This window comes from Maylandia zebra, linkage group LG20 (genome assembly GCF_041146795.1).
Source record: "Maylandia zebra isolate NMK-2024a linkage group LG20, Mzebra_GT3a, whole genome shotgun sequence".
In the NCBI taxonomy this organism is placed as follows: Eukaryota; Metazoa; Chordata; class Actinopteri; order Cichliformes; family Cichlidae; genus Maylandia; species Maylandia zebra.
In genome coordinates, this window is record NC_135186.1 from 16,755,417 (window position 1) to 16,771,637 (window position 16,221).

The window sequence follows — 16,221 nt, forward strand, 5'->3', positions numbered from 1 at the left end:
TTGAAGTGGATCTAACATTGTTTGGCTCTTAGAAAATAAACTCTTAAAAAATGTGAAAATGTAACCAGCCTTTAATCAGAGGAAAACATTAGCTGGTATAATGTTAGCTTTTAACAGAGGCAATTCTAGGATCAGAGCTTTGGGGGTGCTGAGCACCCAGAGAGCTGCCCAGCCAGGCAACATAAACTACTTGTCACAATGAGACTTCTTCCCTGTCTCTGTCAGTCCCTGCATCCTTAATTGTCTCCAGTTGTCCCGAGTTCTCTCTGACTGTCTCCTTGGTGCATTTAAACCCCTGTTCCTCCCCGTCCTCGTCATCTGTTGTCTTCATCTCCGAATCAGTCATCATAATTTTACCATCTCTGTGCAAGTCTGCAAATTTCTTTATTAAATCATAAGATTTTGACGGTCTAAAAGTTGGCCTATCTATTATTGGCTGAGGTTTTAGTAGAGTTGTGGCTGAACCACATAAAAATATATCATTAATTTTAATCTCCCCAATCAATGATAATGTTATGTTGGAATGTTGTTAAAGAGGGTCAAAAAAAAATTCAACCCAGTTTGTTTTGCAGATTCTGTATAGCAGCTTTAATATAGGGAGAACACAACTTCCAGATTGTGAGAGTAAAATTTGTGTTTTTTTCTTTGTCAGCTTAACAGTTTCTGTTGTGCCTGTCACTGTTCCCTGTCTGTTTTCTTACCTGGTTCTTCCTGACCTTGTACTTTCTCCTCACGTTCCCCTCTTTCCTCTCTCCCTCTTTGGACTGACAATCATACACAAATAGATTGTATTCAATTAGACGCAAAAATTACATTAATATGAAAAAACCTACTATTAAGATCACTAATAAAAAAAGTCCTCTCTCAGTGTACTTTCAACCAAAAGGCAAATAACCAAACCACATGTACATCTAATAAAAGATAGAAATACAGGGAGTGCAGAATTATTAGGCAAATGAGTATTTTGTCCACATCATCCTCTTCATGCATGTTGTCTTACTCCAAGCTGTATAGGCTCGAAAGCCTACTACCAATTAAGCATATTAGGTGATGTGCATCCCTGTAATGAGAAGGGGTGTGGTCTAATGACATCAACACCCTATATCAGGTGTGCAGAATTATTAGGCAACGTCCTTTCCTTTGGCAAAATGGGTCAAAAGAAGGACTTGACAGGCTCAGAAAAGTCAAAAATAGTGAGATATCTTGCAGAGGGATGCAGCAGTCTCAAAACTGCAAAGCTTCTGAAGCATGATCATCGAACAATCAAGCGTTTCATTCAAAATAGTCAACAGGGTCGCAAGAAGCGTGTGGAAAAACCAAGGCGCAAAATAACTGCCCATGAACTGAGAAAAGTCAAGCGTGCAGCTGCCAAGATGCCACTTGCCACCAGTTTGGCCATATTTCAGAGCTGCAACATCACTGGAGTGCCCAAAAGCACAAGGTGTGCAATACTCAGAGACATGGCCAAGGTAAGAAAGGCTGAAAGACGACCACCACTGAACAAGACACACAAGCTGAAACGTCAAGACTGGGCCAAGAAATATCTCAAGACTGATTTTTCTAAGGTTTTATGGACTGATGAAATGAGAGTGAGTCTTGATGGGCCAGATGGATGGGCCCATGGCTGGACTGGTAAAGGGCAGAGAGCTCCAGTCCGACTCAGACGCCAGCAAGGTGGAGGTGGAGTACTGGTTTGGGCTGGTATCATCAAAGATGAGCTTGTGGGGCCTTTTTGGGTTGAGGATGGAGTTAAGCTCAACTCCCAGTCCTACTGCCAGTTTCTGGAAGACACCTTCTTCAAGCAGTGGTACAGGAAGAAGTCTGCATCCTTCAAGAAAAACATGGTTTTCATGCAGGACAATGCTCCATCACACGCGTCCAAGTACTCCACAGCGTGGCTGGCAAGAAAGGGTATAAAAGAAGAAAAACTAATGACATGGCCTCCTTGTTCACCTGATCTGAACCCCATTGAGAACCTATGGTCCATCATCAAATGTGAGATTTACAAGGAGGGAAAACAGTACACCTCTCTGAGCAGTGTCTGGGAGGCTGTGGTTGCTGCTGCACTGCTGTTAAGTTGCCTAATAATTATGCACAGTAATAGTCACCTGCACACACAGATACCCCTAAAATAGCTAAAACTAAAAACAAACTGAAAACTACTTCCAAAAACATTCAGCTTTGATATTAATGAGTTTTTTGGGTTCATTGAGAACATGGTTGTTGTTCAATAATAAAATTATTCCTCAGAAATACAACTTGCCTAATAATTCTGCACTCCCTGTAATATATATACACTCAACAAAAATATAAACGCAACACCTTTGTTACTGCTCCCATTCCCCATGGGATGGACGTAGAGACCTGAAATTCATTCCAGATACACAATATAACCATCCCTCCCAAACAGTGGTCACAAATCAGTCCAAATGTGTGGTAGTGGGCACATCTGCTATATTGAGATAATCCATCCCACCTTACAGGTGTGCCACATCAGGATGCTGATCTGACATCATGAGTAGTGCACAGGTGTACCTCAGACTGCCCACAACAAAAGGCCACCCTGGAATGTGCAGTTTTCTGCGCTATTGGGGGTCTGGGGACCCAGAACCGGTCAGTATCTGGTGTGACCACCATTTGCCTCATGCAGTGCAACACATCGTCGCATGGAGTCTATCAAATTGTCAATTGTGGCCTGTGGAATGTTGGTCCACTCCACTTCAATGGCTGTGCGAGGTTGTTGGATATTCATGGGAACTGGTGCACGCTGTCGTATACGCCGGTCAAGCACATCCCGAACATGCTCAATGGGTGACATGTCCGGTGAGTATGCTGGCCATGCAAGAACTGGGACATTCTCAGCTGCCATCTGCCCTGAACAATGTGAACCATGATTCATCCGTGAAGCGCACACCTCTCCAACGTGCCAGACACCATCGAATGTGAGCATTTGCCCACACAAGTCTGTTACGGCGACGAGCTGGAGTCAGGTCAAGACCCTGATGAGGACGACGGGCATGCAGTTGAGCGTCCCTGAGACGGTTTCTGACAGTTTGTGCAGAAATTGTTTGGTTGTGCAAACCAATTGTTCCAGCAGCTGTCTGGGTGGCTGGTCTCAGACGATCTTGGAGGTGAACCTGCTGGATGTGGAGGTCCTGGGCTGGTGTGGTTACACGAGGTCTGCGGTTGTGAGGCCGGTTGGATGTGCTGCCATATTCTCTGAAACGCCTGTGGAGACGGCTTATGGTTGAGAAATGAACATTCAATGCACGGGCGACAGATCTGGTTGACATTCCTGCTGTCAGCATGCCAATTGCACGCTCCCTCATTGCTTGTGGCATCTGTGGCATTTTGCTGTGAGACAAAACTGCACATTCCAGGGTGGCCTTTTGTTGTGGGCAGTCTGAGGTACACCTGTGCACTACTCATGATGTCAGATCAGCATCCTGATGTGGCACACCTGTGAGGTGGGATGGATTATCTCAATATAGCAGATGTGCCCACTACCACACATTTGGACTGATTTGTGACCACTGTTTGGGGGGGATGGTTATATTGTGTATCTGGAATGAATTTTAGGTCTCTACGTCCATCCCATGGGGAATGGGAGCAGTAACAAAGGTGTTGCGTTTATATTTTTGTTGAGTGTATATATATAGTTTACAGTGGTTTTCTTCTGTGATATGCTGCAAAGACTGAAATTAAGCCAAGAGAAACAAGAACTTACAAAAAAGATGTATACATAAAAACATCTCTTGGTGAATGAATTACAGGCAAGGATATGCCCAAAAGTTTAGTTCCTCTGGATGTTTCCAAGGAAAATTATTTTGTCACTCATCCAAGTGACTTCTCCAGTGTCACAGATGAGTGATGAAACGTCTCTCCCACTGAAAACCATTGTGTCCATTTGAATTCAATCAGTTTTTTCAGGTGAGTTGCTAGATGCTGTGCTCATGAGGACAGTGGGTTTCAACTTGCAGCACAACACAAAGTTGCCATATTTGATGAATGATCAAAACACTTAATTGGGCAGAATTAAGTCAAAATGTAACACCTCATATGAATACACATCACACATGACCCAGCATTGTTCTAAGAATGCAAACTTTCTTATTAGAAGTTTCCACAGCTGCCAGAAAGGGACACATTTCCGAATGATCTTAATCAGTGGTCACTGCTCTCAGTCTTGCTGCACGGATGATGTAACGTCTATGATAAGCACCAAGGTTTGTGTCCTAGTCAGAAGTAAGCCATCCTTTGCTTCCAGGTTAGGAAAAGTGGAACAGGAGATATTCAAATACAGCTGCTGGTGAGTTCTACAAAAACAAAATACAGTTTATAAAAACACTTGCAGGTGAATCACCACTGATTTATCAGTGACATCCATTTACTCAAAAATTACTGATAAGTGGATTGGAATTTATAGTTTATAATTTCAATGTTGTACCGGATAAAATGGAACTAAATATGCCAGATGTGCTGTGATGCTTGTGTGATTTTTAACAGGACCCTACAAAACTTTACGCTACTTGTGCTACTTTACCAAAACGCTTGATCAGAATCAGAATCAGAATCAGAATCAGAAAGGGTTTTATTGCCAAATGTTGAGCGGGTTTACAACATTAGGAAATTGCTGCGGTGCTTCAGTGCAAACATACTGTTATAAATACTGTTATAAATTAAGCTTAAATGGACATGAAAATAAAAATGAGAATAAGAATTAAAAGTGCTAAGTAGATAGATAGATATATACATGATATATACATGAGTGCAGGTGGTGATCAGTGCCAAACATGGAATGATGCAGTGAACACAGTGTAGGGTCATGTGTTAGTGGTGGGAACAGTCATACGGTTATTGTTCATGTGTTAAATAGCAGAGCGGAAGAAACTATTCTTATGGCGAGAGGTTCTGGTGCAAATGGACCGGAGCCTCCTGCCTGAGGGGAGCAGGTCAAACAGACTGTGTCCAGGGTGAGAAGGGTCAGCTGAGATCCGAGCTGCACGCCCCAGTGTCCTGGAGGTGTACAGGTCCTGCAGAGATGGGAGTCTGCAGCCAATCACCTTCTCAGCAGAGCGCACAACACGCTGCAGTCTCTGTTTGTCCCTGATAGTGGCTCCAGTGTACCACACAGTGATGGAGGAGGTGAGGATGGACTCGATCATTGCAGTGTAGAATTGCATCATCGTCCGTGTTGGCAGGTTGAATTTCTTCAGCTGCCTCAGGAAGTACATCCTCTGCTGGGCTTTCTTAATGACGGAGGTGATGGTGGGCTCCCACTTCAGGTCCTGGGTGATGGTGGTACCCGGGAAGCGGAATGAGTCCACAGAGGTGATGGGGGTGTCAGTCAGGATGATGGGGGGGAGTGGGGCTGTGTGCTTCCTGAAGTCCACAATAATCTCCACTGTCTTCTGGACATTCAGCACCAGGTTGTTGTGGCTGCACCAGGACACCAAACGTTCAACCTCCCTCCTGTAGGCAGACTCATTCCCGTCCGAGATGAGTCCAATAACGGTGGTGTCAGCTGCAAACTTGATTAGCTTGACAGACTGGTGGGTGGAGGTGCAGCAGTTGGTGTACAGGGAGAAGAGCAGGGGAGAAAGAACACAGCCCTGAGGGGAGCCGGTGCTGATGGTCCGGGAGTCCGAGACATTGTTTCCCAGCCTCACATGCTGCTTCCTGTCCGTCAGGAAGTCAGTGATCCACCGGCAGATGGGATCAGGCACATTCATCTGGGAAAGCTTGTCTCGGAGATGGTCTGGAAGGATGGTATTGAAGGCAGAGTTGAAGTCCACAAACAGGATCCTGGCGTAGGTTCCTGGGGAGTCCAGATGCTGCAGGATGAAGTGTAGGGCCATGTTGATGGCGTCATCTACAGACCTGTTGGCTCTGTATGCAAACTGCAGGGGGTCCAGGAGGGGGGCCGTGAGGGTATATTGATGGCCATATATTGATGGCTGAGTGTGCAGTTCCTGCTGTAAATCGATTCACTCCTAAGATTCAGAAATCTACGTGATAACCGGAAATGTGTGCACTCGTAAATCAATAGTTTCTAAATGCATGCTCAATCAAAATTTGATTCTGTTCATCTGGACGTACCTTTTTAAGTGGGAAAAACATCCATCCACAAAAGGTACATCCAGATGAACAGAATTATCTGTTTGGGGTTAAACCAATAGTGTCACTGCCCTCTGCTAAGACTGGAGATAATATAAGAAATAAAGAAAGTGACAGCTATTGTTTTAATCACCCCATTATGTCCATTTTGTAGCACATAAAAATGTTTAGGTAATATTTGTAGACAGACATGTTTTTCCTGTAACTGCATTTTTACTCCAATCTTTGTTGAAAATGTAATTTTTGTAATGCTGAGCAGATCATTTCTAGTATGTGGGAAATTTTTGTGACCCCGTTGAGCTAATGTGATTAAATTATAACATTATCTTGATTAAAGTATCATATAAGCGCAGTGCTTGTGTGCAGTGGTATTATATAGGGATATTATAAACTGTTATGTTTATATCAAGCTTTTATAGTAATAATAAGCAGAGTCTTTCTTAAAAATTCAGATCCTTAGAGATTATTTGAAAAGTAGATCAACAGCTATCACTAAATGAAACACTCTAAACCTGCATTGGAAAAATATCCCTTATTTCACCTGTGATCACACACTTTGTTTTTGTTTTTTGGTGCAGAGGAATGGCCAACAAAAGGAAAGACTTCACTGAGTGAAAAAGGATGAAGATACAAGATGCTGATGGTGCAGTGCAGCTGGTCTCAGGAGATGAAGAAAAAGCCTGATCACCTTCTCTACAAAAACAAGGTGAGTTTAATGTTGAGATTGATTTATTTTGTGCAGGTTTGTATGTTACTTTAATTATAAACTGCTTATATTGCAACTGTAAGCTGTTATGTGTATTCAACTCTACATGTATTTTAGGAAAATTAATAATGGTAATCCACAGCAGATCTAACCAAAACCAAAACTCTGTTCTTCCTTGCTGGCTTTCAATGGTAGCGTGTACAGATTCATTTTATTTTCAAGTCATTTCCCACTTTACTTTTCTCAATACTAAATTTTGTATTTTTATTCCTTTTATTTTAGCTTAAATGTAAAAAAACAACTCTAAAATGACATCCTGTACTTGTGTACAATTTAGCTTAGAGAATAACTTCACAGGGCAACTATTTAAACACAAGGCTGCTACACAGTGTATAGCTGTTCCACAGCTATAGTATATCATGGGCCGGTGTCTTGCAGGTTTTTGATATTATCAAATTGCATCAAGGACACATCCCAGAGGAACCCACCCGAGGGATTAATAAAGTTCTATCTAATCTAATCTAATCTAAAAATGTACTTTAAAATATGTCTGCAGTATTTAAATAAACCTATAGGCAGTAACTTCTTTCATACAGCACATTCTTGTTACATTTTAATCAAACTTTGGGGTGATTTCATCTCAATGCATCATATTGTGTTAAAACTTGTGAAACTTGATGTTGCGGAGGTGTGGTTCCGGGCGCGGCTGCAGGGGAGGAGTGGTGCAGTGAGCTCAACGGGGCGGTGCTGGAGACGCAGGTGAGAACAGCTGATGGCGTTTGGACTGATGACGGTTTCCTTCCCCTTTTTTAGTGAGACGGGAGAGGAGTGGAGAGGAAGCTGGGAATCAGCTGAGACCGGAGCTATCAGACTGTGGACTGTCATAACAAATGAAAACTAAAAATAAACGTGGCATCTGGCGACAAAGAACTGTACGTGTGTGTACGTGTGTGAAGTGCATTTCACACTTGATAAGAAGTTTGAATCTTAATTTGAATCTTAATTCCCAAACAAAAACCTTGGATCTGCAGAGCAACTTGTAACTATAGCTTAAAAAAACATATTTCCCTCTGCAGTACATGTCAGCTAATCAGGTTTTAAATCACAAAAGTCATTATTTTAATGTTGTAACTGGCTAAGCTGATGCAAAATTAAAAGTAAACAAAATTTAATGTTATTTAATCATCAAATTCTAAGTGCTCATGTACCTTGTTAGTGTTATTAAATTTCAGATTCTTGAATATATATACAATTGCTGTTATATAAATGCAGTGAAGTCATGGAGTTAACAGGGTATTAATTAGTTTGTTAGCTTTTTGTATTTCTCTGTTTGGTTTGAATTAGTACAAATATAACACTTTTAAATATCTTATCATCAGTAAATAGCATATTTTAATATGACATTGACTCTGATTTTAACTGTTAACTCACACCTTGTTCCCAGATAATACTTGTCCTTAGTTTAGTTCTGTATTATATGAGATGTAAGAACGCAGTCTAAAGAGAGCAAAACCTTTTATAATTGTTTGTGCCACAGGATCTTAGACAGACACAGTTTTCCATTCTTCTGAGCAACCACCTCAACCCGTCTGTCTCTAAAATGGATCAGGGAAGAAAACAATTATCTTTTGGAAACAATGCAGTCAAAAGAAGCGCCTTCCACTCCTGAAGATGCGGCAGTTGGCATTCTGGGGCAAACATCCAACCCTCTGCCTCTCCTTTCCCCACTGGGACCTGCCCCCCCCCCCAGCCAGCATCAGATCCTCAGACTGGAGAATCTGTTAGCCTCATTCCCCCAGAACCAGCTCCTCCTGTGACTCAGCAGCTGGTTCCACTCATGGTCTCAGCGCCAGCTCACCTCTACAGTCAGCCAGGGACAGATAGCCAGGGACAGCTGAGACACCCAGAGGTAGTGACAGGTCTCATTAGAGTTTTATTGATAAAGATGCTTAAAACTGTTGCATCCTTCAGTCCACATGAAAGAAAAAGTTTTATTTCAATTCAATTTTATTTATATAGCGCCAAATCACAACAAAAGTCGCCTCAAGGTGCTTCATAGATACAGAGAAAAACCCAACAATCATATGACCCCCTATGAGCAAGCACTTTGGCGACAGTGGGAAGAAAAAACTCCCTTTTAACAGGAAGAAACCTCCGGCAGAACCAGGCTCAGGGAGGGGCGGCCATCTGCTGCGACCGGTTGGGGTGAGAGAAGGAAGACAGGATAAAAGACATGCTGTGGAAGAGAGACAGAGGTTAATAACAGATATGATTTGATGCAGAGAGGTCTATTAATACATAGTGAGCGAGAAAGGTGACTGGAAAGGAAAAACTCAGTGCATCATGGGAATCCCCGGCAGCCTACATCTATTGCAGCATAACTAAGGGAGGATTCAGGGTCACCTGGTCCAGCCCTAACTATATGCTTTAGCAAAAAGGAAAGTTTTAAGCCTAATCTTAAAAGTAGAGATAGTGTCTGTCTCCCGAATCCATACTGGAAGTTGGTTCCACAGAAGAGGGGCCTGAAAACTGAAGGCTCTCCCTCCCATCCTACATTTAAATACTCTAGGAACAACAAGTAGGCCTGCAGAGCGAGAGCGAAGTGCTCTAATAGGGTGATATGGTACTACAAGGTCATTAAGATAAGATGGGGCCTGATTATTTAAGACCTTGTCTGTGAGGAGCAGGATTTTGAATTCAATTCTGGATTTAACAGGAAGCCAATGAAGGGAAGCCAAAACAGGAGAAATATGCTCTCTCTTTCTAGTCCCTGTCAGGACTCTTGCTGCAGCATTTTGGATTATCTGAAGGCTTTTCAGCAAGTTTTTTGGACATCCTGATAATAATGAATTGCAGTAGTCCAGCCTGGAAGTTGACTCTAAAATGCTGAACAGTAGACTTAGTCACTGCCAGTGAAACATAATTCCAAAGAATAACGCAGGAGATCAAAGTCCAGCTATGTATGAATGTAGTTTTATGCACGTCTTCTCCTCCTACTGATCACTTCTTCCACTGAACACACCAGTGAACAGCTGCTGAACGTCTGTATCTTCATAAACTCTGTTATCTCGTATCCGTCTCTGCATCTGTGTAGGCATGGTGTTCCAGTCTGGGATTTTGTCCCTCCTGCTCCCCCATCCAACACCTCCACTCCAAAGTAAGTTTCTGTGGTGCTTTGTGTCAGTGATCTGCAGGTATCTGTCTGTCTTTGATCTGCAGATGTTTGTGCGAATTATTGTAATCAGCTTCCTTTAATGGTGCCTCCTTACATTCAGCTTCACAGCTTTACTCATGTTTTTAAACTAGTTTGCTCACAGCTGTACATAAAGCTAGCATGTGCTCTGACTCTGTGTTTTATTCCTGTAGAAAAAGGAAATGTGAAGCCCAACAGGATGAGAAACGGCTGTATATAAAGAAACCACCAAACGCCTTCATGCTTTACCTGAAGGAGCAGAGGCCAAAGGTGACGGCGGAACTGAACATAACTGGCAGTGCAGCCATAAATGCAGTTGTGGGAGAGAGGGTAAGTGTGTAACTCTGCATATATTTATGCATCTGTTAATGTTTTATGCTCATATTTGTGCATGTCAAATCAAATCAAATCAAATCACTTTTATTGTCACATCACATGTGCAGGTACATTGGTACAGCACATGTGAGTGAAATTCTTGTGTGCGAGCTTCACAAGCAACAGAGTTGTGCAAAATACAATAATGTAAACAAGCAAAATACAAGAATGGCTACATCTGAAACTAATAAATATATGTACAATATATAATAGTATATGCATTTCTGGATGTGTATACTAAATATTTTTCTACGTGTGTGTGTGTGTGTGTGTGTGTGTGTGTGTGTGTATACACATATTTTACAAATTAAATAGAGTCAATAGAGTTGAGACATGTGCAAAACAGTGGCATTACTGTACAGTATGGAGTGCATAATGTTAAAGTTCCAGTAGTGAAGCTGAGGTGTCTATGACGTGTTCAGCAGTCTGATGGCCTGGTGGAAGAAGCTGTCTCTCAGTCTGCTGGTACGGGACCGGATGCTGCAGAACCTCCTTCCTGATGGAAGTAGTCTGAACAGTTTATGGCTGGGGTGACTGGAGTCCTTGATGATCCTCCCCGCTTTCCTCAGGCACCGCTTCCTGTAGATGTCTTGGAGGGAGGGAAGCTCACCTCCAATTATCCGTTCAGAGCACCGCACTACTCGCTGGAGAGCTTTGCAGTTGTAGGCGGTGCTGTTGCCATACCAGGTGGTGATGCATCCAGTGAGGATGCTCTCAATGGCACAGTGATAGAAGGTCCTGAGGATGCGGGGGCTCATGCCGAATCTTTTCAGTCTCCTGAGAAAGAAGAGGCGCTGCTGCGCCTTCTTCACTGTTTTGTTTGTGTGTACTGACCACGTAAGATCCTCAGCCAGATGTACACCAAGGAACCGGAAGCTGCTCACTCTCTCCACAGCAGCGCCGTTGATGGTGATGGGGGTGTGTACTTCTCTGCACCTCCGGAAGTCCACTATCAACTCCTTTGTCTTTGCGACGTTGAGGGTGAGATGGTTGTCTTGACACCAGTGGGTCAGGGCGCTGACCTCCTCCCTGTAAGCCGTCTCATCACCATTGGTGATAAGACCCACCACTGTAGTGTCGTCCGCAAACTTCACAATGATGTTGGAGTTGTTAGTGGCTGTGCAGTCGTAGGTGTAGAGTGAGTACAGGAGAGGGCTCAGTACACACCCCTGTGGAGCACCAGTGTTCAGTATGATGGGGGATGAGGTGATGCTGCCCAGTCTGACCACTTGGCGTCTGTCAGACAGGAAGCTAAGGATCCAGCTGAAGAGGGAGCTGCTCAGTCCTAGATCCTGCAGTTTCCTGTCCAGCTTCGAGGGAACGATGGTATTGAATGCTGAGCTGTAATCTACAAACAGCATTCTCACATACGTGTCTCTCTTCTCCAGGTGTGACAGGGCAGTATGTAGTGTCAGGGCTATGGCATCATCAGTGGACCTGTTGTGGCGGTATGCGAACTGTAGAGGGTCCAGTGAGTCGGGTAGTGCAGAGCAGATGAAGTCCCTGACCAGCTTCTCGAAGCATTTGCTTACGATGGGGGTCAGGGCTACAGGTCGCCGGTCGTTCAATGAGGAGATGGTGGAGGATTTGGGTACAGGGACGATGGTGGCCATTTTGAAGCAGGCTGGGACTACAGACAGAGAGAGGGAAAGGTTGAAGATGTGCGTGAACACTCCAGCCAGCTGAGCCGCGCATGACTTGAGGACGCGGCCGGGAATCTCGTCCGGACCAGTAGCTTTGCTTGCGTTCACCTTCCTGAAGTGTGTGCCAGCTGTTCTGTAGTTATGTGTAGTAACAGTGTAGCTGAGTATTTATCGATGCTGGCAGTGTGTTCTCATGATTGTCTGTCTTCAGTGGGGGTCTCTCTCAAAAGAACAACAAGCAAAATATTTTGATCAGGCTGAAACCGAGAGATGCCGTCACGCCACAGAGCATCCAGACTGGTCCACCAAAGAAAACTACATATGTCCAAAGTGCCAACATGCAGTCCATACATGTGCCCATCACTGCACTGAATTATGAAACAACCAGTGCACAGAGTTTGGATCAACTGATGAAAATTCTCATATTTTTTGTTTTTAGAGCAAAAAGAGGAAGAGAACGCAAAATCGCACCTCGAGCACAGGTGAGAGGAGATTTCTGGGAATTACAACTTTTTTGAAATGGAAAATGTGATGAAAAGAAGATGGAAATCTGTTAACAAAAGAAGACTTACTGTGTTTTTGTTTGTGTTTGTTTGTGCAGCATCTGAACCTAAACAGGAAGCTAAACAGGCCAAGAGACTTTGTGTGACGCCAGCTCAAACAGAGTCATCTTCTTCCTATTCAGTTGCGAAGGAGACGCCAGCTGTTTGAGCAGTCACAGAGACAGCCAGCTGTTACCAACCTGCCTCATCAGCAGTCAGCGTGTGTGCAGCTGCAGAACACACAGACAACAGTTGATGAAACTGTGTTGTCAAGTCCTCCCAGCTTCTCGTATGGATTTCTCCCCATCTGCATCACTGGTCTCCTCTGCTGCACCCGTTCAGCTCCAGAAAGAGGCCACTTTTGTCAGTAACACTGATGAAGCACTGCTGTCAGTGGTGGAACAGCTTGACCCCCTCCTCACTTCTGAGCAGTCTCAGCAGCCCTCCTCTCCACTCACTGGTCATCACCTAAATCAGACCAACCCTGTTTTTCCTGTATATACTTCTCTATCCACATCATTTGCTTCTTCTGCCACATTTTTTCAACACCAAAAAGAGCCTATTGGTTTCGCTGACATTCAGGAAGACATGTGGTCACCTCTTAACCACCTCCCTGCCACTGTGTGTGTGTGTGTGTGTGTGTGTGTGTGTGCGTGTGTGTGTGTGTGTGTGTGTGTGTGTGTGTGTGTGTGTGTGTGTGTGTGTGTGTGTGTGTGTGTACAGATAATCCTTGTTTTGGTGTGTAAATAAAGCCTGATCAAAAAGTCTGCTTTTGGATCAACTTCTCGTATGAACCGTCTGGGTTTGTAATGATATCACTCATATAAACCCTTTAAATGGAACCCATAAGGCTGCCATTCCCTGGTGGTATGTGGTCTCACACACTGAGGCAAGGAGAGACCTTTGGTACTTTATGCTAGGAAAATGGCCTCCAAAATCCAGTGGCAGTGTATCTGTTTATGTAAAGCTTTATACCTGGCTGTCAGCAAAGCAGACGAACAGTCTATCAGATAAATGCACATCCTGAATCTGGTTAATGAAGCAGCACATCACAGGACACAGGGACTTCACAGGGCTGCTGCAGTCCATTTGTAAAGGGGCACTGGAAAGAGAAAACACACCTACACTTGCCATTTATAGGCACACACCCCTTGTAAATTAAGCCCTCACAATTTTGATCATTGCCACCATAGCTGGAAGGAAACCTTTAGCTGAGCTGACCTCTCAAGAGGCAAGACAGAGAATGAACACTGAATCATAACAACAGCAGCTTTAACAGGGGATGGGAGCATGTCCCCACCTGCATGTTTATGCAAGAAACCACTATTGTAACACCGGTGCTGATCAGGACATGCTGGACCAGAACAGGACAAAAGTGCTCGAGAGGTATAAAAGCAGGTAGTAGCTCCAAATACATGATGTACATCTTGCACTGGGGCAGTGTTGCCAACTCCTCAGTAAGGAAAATCACTATAGGCTGTTCTAGAAGTCACTAGAAGTCGCTAAGTGACGCCATCGCCTAATTTGCATAATTGGTCATGCTTGTAAACTACGCTGTAGAAGAGAGAAATAATATCGTGGAAAAGACATAAAGTGAGTAAAAACACCCTAAATGCATTTAGAATATATTTAGAACTACAAGTTACATTTATTTTAATTCCAACCCTCCTCCGTTATCTAGGCTTGGGACCAGCAAAAGTGACCCGAAATAGGCACTCTGCCGGAGTTTTTTTTTTTTTTTTTTGGGGGGGGGGGGCTTTTTAAGTAGTTTTAAACCGCACAAGACTAAGGGTAAAAGAAGAACATTTTTAACCACAATTTTGTTAACAAACTACATTAGCAATCTAAATGGACCAAAAACAGACAGTAGAAATAAGCAGTGTCAATGTGAAAAAAAAGGATGCTAATTAATCTGGTCCTAATTCAGGCTGATTGTTTTGTTTTGTTTTTTTCAGACATCCCTCCACACACACAGGATGTGCTGGCTCACAGAAAGAGTGGGTCATCCTCATTTTCGTCAAGATTCTCAGCACTTGACTTAAATGAGTAAGCAGCTGATGTGCCAAAAAGTTGCAAAACATTATCAGGCAGCTGGTGTTTTTTGTTTGCTTTTTACCACACTCATCTGGCTGAATACTCTCTCAACTTCAGCATTTGAGTGTGGCAAGGACAATACAGACACATCAGCCATGGCAAGTTCTTGAAATGGGTTGATATCAGCTGCATCCCTGTACTTCCAAATCTCACTCCAGAAGTCCATTGTGTTTTTTGTCTCATTCCTTTTACTAAGATGGATAGTACGCCATTGGTGGACAATCTTATCTATCGCTTCATGGGAGAAGCCAAGGAGGTTAGCAATTTTTTCTATTTCTCCAAGGCTCTTGTTGTGCTTTAGAGTTTCCTCCATATTGAAAACTGACATGTACTACAATGCTCCAATGTTTCCAGCAGTCTCACTCTCAACTAGTGAGGGATATGCCCATATGGAAAAGATATATATATAAATCTTATAAAGTTTGTATCTGTCTTGTGAAACTTGTATGAAAAGCATACAAGAGTGAAAACAGATATAAGATCCCTTGAAAAATTATATAAATGAAACTTGTATGTTTTGGATACTTACTATAACAATATATGAAAGTAATGAGAAAGTGGCCACTTTCATGAGTAAATCATATAAGCCTTATATGATTCACTATATGAAGTAAGCCAAATCTTATGCAAGTCTTTTATAAGTTTTTTCTATTTCTTTTCCATATATCCTACATATGGAGTTTGTACACACCGCTTTCTGACATTTTTTTCATCCTCAGGCGCAAGGTGCAACTCAGCTGCTTTCAACTCAAAAATGTAACCAAGGGATGGTTTGGATCTGATGTATCCCTCTATTGGCTCTTTGAGTACATCAACATTTGCCAGTGGATTCAGCACCCTGCTGCTCACAGACTTGATCAGGCTAACCAAGCTGTAAACCCAGAGAACTGCCCAGCCAGGCAATATAAACTTTACTCGTCATGATGAGACTTCTTCCCTGTCTCTGTCAGTCCCTGCATCCTTAATTGTCTCCAGTTGTCTCGAGTTCTCTCTGACTGTCTCCTTGGTGCATTTAAACCCCTGTTCCTCCCCGTCCTCGTCGTCTGTTGTCTTCATCTCCAAATCAGTCATCATAATTTTACAATCTCTGTGCAAGTCTGCAAATTTCTTTATTAAATCATAAGATTTAGATGGTCTAAAAGTTGCCCTACTGTTGAGCTAGTTATTAGGTATGCCTCATTGTCATCTGTTGTGATTTTATTTTGAAAGGATGCTTCCTGTTATGCTGCGGAGTATACGCAAGAGTTCAATAAACAAAGTCACTTTGGTGTGAATGTTCCGGTAAAAGCCGATGCCCCACGTGTGATTATTCCTCCGTCTAGATAATAAGTATCTTCAATATTCACGCAGATTCTGCTGGAAGACCCGTCTCTGCTAACAGGTTATGGGCCCAGGAAAATATTGAAGCTATGCCAGGGGAAAGTTTACCACCAGAAAAGTCGCAAAGTACAGCGTGTTCAGTGAGGACTAGCATGCTAAGTTAGCATCATGAGTAAGCGTGCCGGTGAACCAGTGGCCAATGGGCAAGGTTGGTTTTTGAAGAATTATGAA